An 8,145-nucleotide genomic window follows, 5' to 3' on the forward strand; every position below is an offset into this window, starting at 1 on the left:
CAAAAAGGTGTTAATATGATAGTGATCTTTCTTCCAGTATTATGAAAAAAATGCACACACAAACAGATATCTATTTGAAAGGCTGTTAGATCACAATTACCTTGCTGTCCGTATAAAAATAGACACAGTGACAGTTTGTTAATCTGAATAACACGATGAAGAACATGCAATGCTCAGAATTAGTAGTCTCTTCTCAGTCAGGAAATTATAGGGATAGTAGACTCCTTATTAGTTTTTCGGAAATCGAAGGAAATCAGGTAAGTGAACATTACTCAAGACTTTGCAGGATGAAGCCCTAAATTAGGATGTCCCCTCAATAATTTTTTTAAAATGTTGATTCACCTCCTCTTAAACATGCTTCTCCTTATACATTCCTACACACTGAAACCACATTATCTGCATAAGAACAGTCTACACTAGGGAGTTATTTCAAAATAATGCCCCTTATTTTGAAATAACAAGCAGAGTGTCCATACTACCAAGCCCATTATATCAAAATAATGGACCAGTCATTTTGAAATCTGTACACCTGCTTTCCTTGGAGAATAACACTTATTTTCAAATAGTGGAGACGCTGCTGCTATTTTGAAATAACTACTCCGCAGAGTAATTGGGGAGTAATTACTCCTGAATGCTTCCTGGGGCTCTAAGTCAAGGTCGCACATCCACTATAACAGAGCCTGCCTCGGACTAATTTCGAGGCTCTCCCCTAGTGCGGACACACTATTTCAATGTTGTTATTTGGGGAGTTGTTAATTCAAATGTAGTTATTTCAAAATAATTCCCTGAGGTAGACATGACCTGAGTTTTCCTGCTGTGATAGTCCAGAGAGGTCACCTGGGCCATGGTCCAGACATTTTTAGGCATAGTCAGTGGATGGCTAGGGCTACAGAAGGCTTATTCCCTCCCCTATCTCTGTCCTCTGCATCATGGAATCATAAAAATGTAGGGCTGGAAGGAACCTCAAGAGGTCATCAAGTCCAGTTCCCTGTGCTGAGACAGGGCCAAATACTTAAGTCTTAGACCATGCCTGACAGACTCAGCACTGTTCCAGTGATATATCGCCCTCCTCCCAACCCTTCTCTCTCTACCAGAATTCTTAAACCATCTCTTTCATAAATGTTCAATACTGGGGAAGTAAACATTAACATCATTTCATTTAGCAATCCCTCCTCATTCCCTGGTAGTTCCCATGTCCTGACCTTCCCTATCTTGAGCAATCACAACTTCTGTACACTGCAGTGTTGATCTCCATTAGGAACCTCCCCTCTTTTCTCCATCATTCCCTCTGTTACTTTACTGTTAGGGACTATTCAAGTTGAATTTCTGTCATTATAGACCTATCCTTTCCAAAGTCTCTGTCTTCCACCAAGCTTTTAAAATTTGACATAGCGATCATATACTTTTTCAGATCTGCAAGCCTATGGCTGAGCTAAAAAGACTAGACAAAAGCAAAATGAAACAATAGAAGATAGACTGATAGATAAAATGCTTCAAGTTATTTAAAATACTAGAGGCTTTAAAACCCTAAGGCTCCTGAAGCCTGGGCCAGACAGACTGCAAATATGCATTTCTTTTTCAACACAAGCTTCTGTGTCTTTGATATAGTTTTGAAACAGATGTGTTTTGAGCTGGAGTTGGACTTGAAAGAGAAAATAAATGTTCAATAGAAAATATTTTTTCCTATTCAGAACAGAATCTAAAGAGAGAAAAACAAATTCTAAAAGATAGTGTTAATTACAGAGGAGAAACTCAAGTGATTCAGAGGTTCAACTCAGTAAGTGTTAAACAACTGAACTTTTGATCTGAACCTCTGCTGACTTGTTGAATCTTACAAGCATGTAGAACTGGACTTGAAATTACACTAACCAACCCCTTTGTGACACATCCATAACTTCCTGCTTCTGTTCTCATTTGATACGCCCCAAACAGCTTCTCTTGCAATACTGCAGAGTTCATTTTCAAGGCAGTGGTTCACAGTATGTCTGAAACTGAATCTTTCCACTCTGTTTCAACCACTAAAATCCTTGTCCATGCCTTGATTTCTTACAGGTCTTTCCTCCCTAACTCTCTGACCTCTCATTTTATCCATCTGTAATATATATCTTAAATACTGCTGCTAAAATTGCCTTTCTCCAGCCATTTCAATCATTGTCACATACTTCCTTTAGTGGTTTCCTCTCACCTCCCACATAGGTGACAAGCTGTCCAGATGACCAGTTGGAAAATACCGCAGTCTTACGATTCTTTGATCCAGAGCCCACTGAATACAATGGGAGTCTTTCCATTGTCTTCAGTTGGCTGTGGATCAAATTCAGACCACTCGAGCTGTGATTTGCTCCCTATGCAGTTACATTGAAAATGCACTGTTCGAAAACTGATGTGCTACTCAGACTGAACAGGGGAATCAGGATCACACTGTAAGTGCCTAGTAGTTATGCAATGCTATACAAAATATGCAGGGAAGATGAAGTCCCTGTACTGTTTCATAGTAAGTGGAATCAGAACCGAAGAGTCCATGTTCGATGGAGTTACTCTTTGTAACAAGACACCAGCAGAAACAGGGAATGCTGGGGAGTTAGGCTGGAAGCAACTCAGCCACAAGGACAGAGCAATCTACAGGTTTTAATAAAGTTCTGCTTGTTTATCTTAACCTGCATTCTGCCTCACTCTCTATATAAAACACAATGGCAACATCTGAGCTGACTTCATTGAAGTGTAGTGCCTGGCAGTGTAAGCCACGGAACTTAGTCATTTCCCCCCCTCTTTCTCCGCTGCCCTGATCCCCTTCCTCTAAGCCGTGGATTTCAGAGATACAAAACTAGTCAATGATAAACATGGTATGAGGCGTTTGAGCTGTACCCACACCTAGCCATGCATGAGGATGTCTGCAGCAAGAACGTAAAACTCTGCAGCAAGAGTCCCGTCAGCCTTGGGGAACTATTAATCCCCAATAGCAGAATGAATCTGGAGAGTGGTGCAGTTTTCTCGTTAAACACCAGTCTGAATGAGGGGAGAGGGATAAATTCCTATGTTACTGCCCTGTGCATACTGGCTGTTATTGACAGAATCCCTACTTGTGGACAGGGTAGTCTGCAGATTTTGGCCATGACACCTGAAGGATTGGCTAATCTGGCAGGACAATTTCACATTAGAGCCCTGCACTAGGGTAGCATTGCAGGGAGTATGGCAAGTGGAAACACATTAACAGTGTGTGCAAGAGCAGAAGATGCTCTTAGAAAGCCCCAGACTTACATGGAAGGTCACATCAGTCAGCTACGAGTACATCATGACTCTTTCCTTGATTCCAAGAGCATATTAGATTCAGGGTGTAGGAAAAGGAAAGCAACAAGGGACAATATCAGTCTCTATGCATATAGCGATGTTAACAGGGAAACATTCCGTGCAATTTCATCTAGTTAGTATGGTCAGTTAGTGGGGCCCACCGCAATGTGATTCCTTGGGGTGAATTGGACTACGACACACCCATTACAAAGAACAGATGTAATCTAATTCTGTCCAATGACAGCATAATCCATGCCCTAGGAAAATATGATGTTGCAATGACTGACCTGAACAACAATAGATGGTACCAACAGAAGTGATACACACCAACTCTTCCCTGGATGATCAAGGTAAGATCCTGGAGTAGCCCTTACTTATCACAAGGTACCCCTTCTGCTCCTGTCTTCCTCTGCATGCACAGACTATTTGGAGACTCTGCTTGTGAACAACACACTTGGTATATTGCCATTGATCCTCTGTCACCTTCACAGCACCATGCAGCATATAAAAACTCCCTCGCTCAGAGGAGCAAGAGGGAGAAGAGCTTTCTCTTTGAGATCTGTTCCTCTTGGCTCCACCGTTCTAGCCAACTACCTATCCAGCCTGTCTCTTCTCTCTTACACTTCTTTCATATTCTTCCATTCCCCAAGCACTTTAACCTTCCCCAGATCATTGCAATCTGCCCATCAGATTTCTTCCAGGTAATTTACTTGGTGATGCAATGATCAGAGTGCTGGTACAGCTGCTAGTGCCCGGTACTCCATCACAGAAGGTTAAGGGAGTTATGGTAGAGAAGCTGAATGAAACCATGAGAGAAAATGACAAGCTTTTCTCGTGCACAAGAACATAAAACTCAACCCAGGAAAAACGTGATTCAAACAGCATTAGATGATGTACACTGAACATCTGTTCACAGCAGATCCCAATAAGAGCAAGGCAGCCGGAGATGAGCCAGGTCCAGTGGGTACAAAAAGGATGTGGCACTGTATGGGAATGATACATTTTCGGTTCAAGTCCACACCTGGCTTCTGTAGCAGAACCCATCCATCTACTCACAATGCAAGGTCTTGTTCAGTGCTGGGGCAGCTCCATAATTGCAGGCATTCACACACTAAAACAAACACTAATGGATGCTTCTGTCATGAAGCACTGCAGTGCAGGACAGACATTGGCATAATGGTGTGATGCATTGGAGAAAGGTCTGGGTGGAGCTTTTTGCAGGAGCAGCCAACCACTTATGCCTGCCGAGCCCTGTCAGAGATGGGTCACTGGTATTCCTAAATATAAAACAGTCCTCTGGCTGTGGTATTTGGAGTAATGCTATTACTTCAGTGACCATTCCGTAACAGTGCAATCTGACCACAAACCCCTACATAAATCATAGCAAAGACTGTTCTTAGTGATCCAAAGAGATTGCAGTTCATGTTAATGTACCTCCAGCACCAACAAGTAGAAATTAGATATTGTCCAGGACAATTACCAACATTAACTGACACCCTGAGTACTGCATTTTCGCCCATCACCCAGTAGCAGGGGAGGAGGGGATCAAAACATTGCATATATAAAATAGCTGCACTACCTCCTCATTTCAACAGCAAAGCTTATGGAAAATGAATGAGGCTACCGAAAAGGACAGAGCTACAGATGGTCAAGAGACAGATTCCAGGAGGAGACAAAAGCCAAGTGCAAATTATGAGCAGAACCATATTTTCAAATGAAAGATGGGCTGAGTGCTCAGGATGAGATCATTTTTTTGACAGAGTTGTTGATCTTGCCTCGTACTTTAGCACTGATTATGGTCTTAGACAATCTCAAATGTGTGTTTACTGGCTGGGAAAGAATACACAACTCTGCTCTGTGATAGAAGGATGTGACATCTACTGGTTGTGTGATAACGGCTAACTGAAAAACACTGTTACTCTGTTACCACATGTCTTGCCCACCTGCCCATAGGAAAAAGTGGTGGACTTATTTATATTCAGGGAAAAGCAGTGCTTGATTACAGTGAGCTACTATTGACATTTTTAGGAGGTTGATGCCATGGCCGATACAAGCAGCAAACCCGTGATAGGCAAGCTGAAGGCTCACTTTGTGAGATATGACATTTATTGATGAAAGACCCCAATTTGCATGGAAAAATTAAAGGGATTTATACAAAAATAGGAGCTTGACCACTATATCTCCTCCCCAGCATACAAACAAGAATAATGATAAGATGAAATCAGCTGTGAAAATGGCTGTTACTTACACAAGGTAGTTTCTTCTGGTTCAGACCACTGGTCAGCATTTCTGGCCTACAGGCATAGTGTATCACAAGGTGTGGGAGAGTAAGAGTCCAGTGCAGGCACAGATGGGGTGAAGACCAAAACCCTGCTACAGTATCAGTGAGGATAAGCTGTTTCAGCCAGAAGGATGGCATTACCCTTGAAAGGAGATGGACAACAATCAGAAAAAATAGGTATTGAAGTACAGCTGGTCAGTCAAGGACTGACCTGTCCTATAAACAGGCATTCCTGTGAAGGTCCAGTGATTGGAGAGACACCAGAAGGAGTGGACTACAGCAGTTGTGAGGACTGCAGTGGAACCTAGCCCATATAAGCTGATTACACAAGAGGGACAAGTGAGCTGAAGAAACAGAAGGCACTTATGAGAAAGCCGACAACTCCCAGAGACAACCCACAGAGGTCTTCTCAGAGCGAAGACCAAGAACAACCTATACTCCACAGAGAGACAGTTTGCTCAGAGATGGGTGAGAGGGACATAGAGGTCAGGCTCATGTGGTCACCTATTGAGGAGCCCAAACTACCCCAAAGACTAAGGACACAGCAAAGACTGTGGGGAACCAACTTGGTTAGATCCTTGCAACCTCTGGCCCAGGGGACAAAGGGTGGGAAATTGGGCATCAATTATTTGGTTTTATATTTATATTAAAATGTTTGTAAAATATAGGTAGTAGAACTGGAGTCAGAAGGTCCAAAAAAGGCCTAGTATTGAGAGGAAAGAGTGGAACAGGTAGGATGGACACTCAAACTTCCCCACAATACTAGACATGCTGCTGTTTCCAGGCTTGGACTCACACTTTCCTGCATGACCTCACACACAGGGGGAAATGGTGCTGACTTTGGGTGTGAGATACTTTTATTCTATGTTAGCATGCCTTTAAAAGCAGGAACCAAATTATTTTAATTTCAGTTGCCTTACACTAGTAAACTGCTTTGTTGCCCTGAAACATACAGAAATGTAAATGATATTCAAGCATCTTGGTGTGGTATTGGCTGCATTAGCAATTCTTTTGTTATTCAGTAAGGGAAACAGTGGCAGATCATCTAGAGTACAAAGCAGCAAAAGAAAGGGAATAGCAGTAAGTACCTCAGGGTATGTCTACACTACAAAGTTAATTCGAACTAACAGATGTTAGTTTGAATTAACTTTGATAGGCACTACACATACAAACCGCTAGTTTGAACTTAATTCGAACTAGCAGAGCGCTTAATTCGAACTAGGTAAACCTCATTCTATGAGGACTAACGCCTAGTTCGAATTAAGTAGTTCGAATTAAGGGCTGTGTAGCCATTTAATTCGAACTAGTGGCAGGCTAGCCCTCCCCAGCTTTCCCTGGTGGCCACTCTGGGCACCACCAGGGAAACTCATCTGCCCCCCTCCCGGTCCCAGAACCCTTAAAGAGGCACGGGCTGGCTACGGTGCCCGTGCCAGGTGCAAGCCTGCCAGCACCCAGCCTGCAGACCCTGCAGCTGGCACGGCACAAGCCAGCCACCCGCTGCCATCCAGCCCTCTGCCTCTTCCCGGGACCAGGCTGGCGGCTCCCAGGAGCCTGCCCAGGTCCGCAAGAGGCGGGCACCCACCTGGTCTAGTGCAGAGATCGTGGACCTCATCCACGACCTCCGCACTAGGCACAGGAAAGTGGTCGTCTAGGGCAGGATAGCTGCCAGCCTGGCCACCCAGGAGCAGGTTTGCATGAAAATCAGGGTGGTCCAGTGAGACCCCCGACCCTGAGCCTTGAGCTTAGAACATAAGAATGGCCGTACTCGGTCAGACCAAAGGTCCATCTAGCCCAGTAGCCTGTCTGCCGACAGCGGCCAACACTAGGTACCCTGGAGGGGATGGACCGAAGACAATGACCAAGACATTTGTCTTGGGCCATCCATCTCCAGCCTTCTACAAACAGAGGCCAGGGACACCATTTCTACCCCCTGGCTAATACCACTCCATGGACCCAACGTCCATGAATTTATCTCACTTCCCTTTAAACTCTGTTCTAGTTCTAGCCTTCACAGCCTCCTGCAGCAAGGAGTTCCACAGGTTGACTATTTGCTTTGTGAAGAACAACTTTCTGTTACTAGTTTGAAGCCTGCTACCCATTAATTTTATTTGGTGTCCTTTAGTCCTTCTATTATGGGAACTAATGAAGAACTTTTCTTTATGCACCCTTTCCACACCACTCATGCTTTTATAGACCTCTATCATATCCCCCCTCAGTCTCCTCTTTTCTAAGCTGAAAAGTCCCAGTCTCTTTAGCCTCTCTTCAGATGGGACCTGTTCCAAATCCCTGATCCTTTTAGTTGCCCTCCCCTCTCCCACTCTCTGTCTTCCCCTCTCCCACCTCCTTTTCCCAGTCTCCCCGAGTTTTGTTCAATAAAGAGAGTTTCTATTTTTGAACACGTGTCCTTTATTTTGTACATCAGGAAGGGGGCTAGGGAGGGGTAAGTGGAAGGAGGTGAGGTAGGAATGGGGTACGAGCCCCCGATGGGGAGGACTGGGCTGGCTCTGTGGGCTTCGGGATGGAAGCTCTCCTGCAGTACCCCGATTGACTGACCCCCCCCCCCCTCCGGATGGCAGCCT

This window comes from Pelodiscus sinensis, chromosome 2 (genome assembly GCF_052426305.1).
Source record: "Pelodiscus sinensis isolate ZL-2025 chromosome 2, ASM5242630v1, whole genome shotgun sequence".
Taxonomy (NCBI): Eukaryota; Metazoa; Chordata; order Testudines; family Trionychidae; genus Pelodiscus; species Pelodiscus sinensis.